The following is a 1,544-nucleotide window of genomic DNA, read 5'->3' as shown; positions in this document are numbered from 1 at the left end:
AGAGAGAGAGAGAGAGAGAGAGAGAGAGAGAGAGAGAGAGAGAGAGTGCAAGCTTATCTAAAATTAATACGGTCATCGATTTAAAGTAATTTGATCAACTGAATAAGTCTGTAATTTGATCATATAAACCATAGTTTCTTATCCGCAGTTTGATGATGATGATGATGACGAAGACAACGACGAAGACGATGATGACGGTGATCACCATTACGACGATAATCATCATTACGACGAAGATGACAACGATGGTATTACAGTCGTTGTCAGTGTTGATTAAATCTTTGAATTCTTTCCGTTCTGTATAAAATTTCATTATAAATTAAGGTTAAGACCAACGAGAAGCGTTATATAAAATCGCATTTCACATATTGATTTCTGTTAACAATATCTTTAACTAATGGACTGGATCTAGAAATGAGAAACGAATCCAAGGAAATTTGCTATATCGGATATCACTGATTAAAATTAAAATAAGTAAATAAACAGAAAAATTGCAAACGCGAAGTATTTCAGTTCAGTTTTAAAATATAATTTTGATATTAGTTATATTAATCCTTTTGTTACATCCATTTAAGAAAGGTGTGTGTGTGTGTGTTTGCATGTGAGTGTGGGTGAGAGAGTAGAGGATACTTTAGTATGAAAATTTGGAAACTGAATTTATAATTTGTAATTATAATTGTATTTTACTGTATTGTTTACAGAATGCTGACCTAAGAACTCGCATCTCTCTTTAAAAATCCACTTCAAGTGAACGTGGTGTTGTTTTTGATTTGTAATTCATTAAAACATATCAAATTGCAAATAATTGCATAAATATACCAAAGAGGCATATTATTTATTTATTTACTTATTTATTTATTTAGTTAGTTATTCATTGAATGATTGATTAATAATATGAATTGCTTGAGGATAGATAAATTTATTCATTATATGGGGTAATATTTCGTTTCAAAGCCTGGGTTTGACTGAAAGAGGGGAATAAATGAGAGACATAGAGAGATCTATATACAAACACAAATATACACACACCGACACACACACACACACATATACACACACACACATATACACACACACACATATACACACACACACATATACACTCACACACATATACACACACATATATATCGCGTCCTTCCACAGAGTTTCCATCTACCAAATTCAACGCAAGGTGATGGTCACACCGGGACTATAGTAGAAGAGGCCATGCCACTGCTAGTAAGATTGAAACCGAAACTATGTGATTGCAAAGCGATACAATTACAGAAAAGATATGTACTAGCGCAATACTTGGCAATGTCTAGGGTAAAATATATCTACAAATACCAAAGAATCATTCTTTATGAAAGTACATTTGTTTGAGTAGAAGAAATATTCTTTTCCTTTATGTTTGTTGTAGTCTGTTGTGGATTAGACATACATACAGACACACATACATACATACATACATACATACACATACATGCATATACACATACACAGACGAACACACCCACAAATGCATATATATATATATATATATATATATATATATATATATA

At 31.7% G+C, this 1,544-nt stretch overlaps 1 protein-coding gene across 1 annotated transcript in view; it reads right to left on the bottom strand.

Moving 5' to 3' along the window:
* The window catches only part of LOC106869702 (uncharacterized), an 875,881-nt gene that overhangs the window by 92,709 nt on the left and 781,628 nt on the right, over positions 1 to 1,544 (bottom strand). The window lies entirely within an intron of this gene.

The sequence above is a fragment of the Octopus bimaculoides genome, chromosome 13, assembly GCF_001194135.2.
Source record: "Octopus bimaculoides isolate UCB-OBI-ISO-001 chromosome 13, ASM119413v2, whole genome shotgun sequence".
NCBI lineage: Eukaryota > Metazoa > Mollusca > Cephalopoda > Octopoda > Octopodidae > Octopus > Octopus bimaculoides.
Note: the sequence above shows the minus strand (reverse complement) of the source record. Positions and strands in the feature narration are given on the sequence as shown.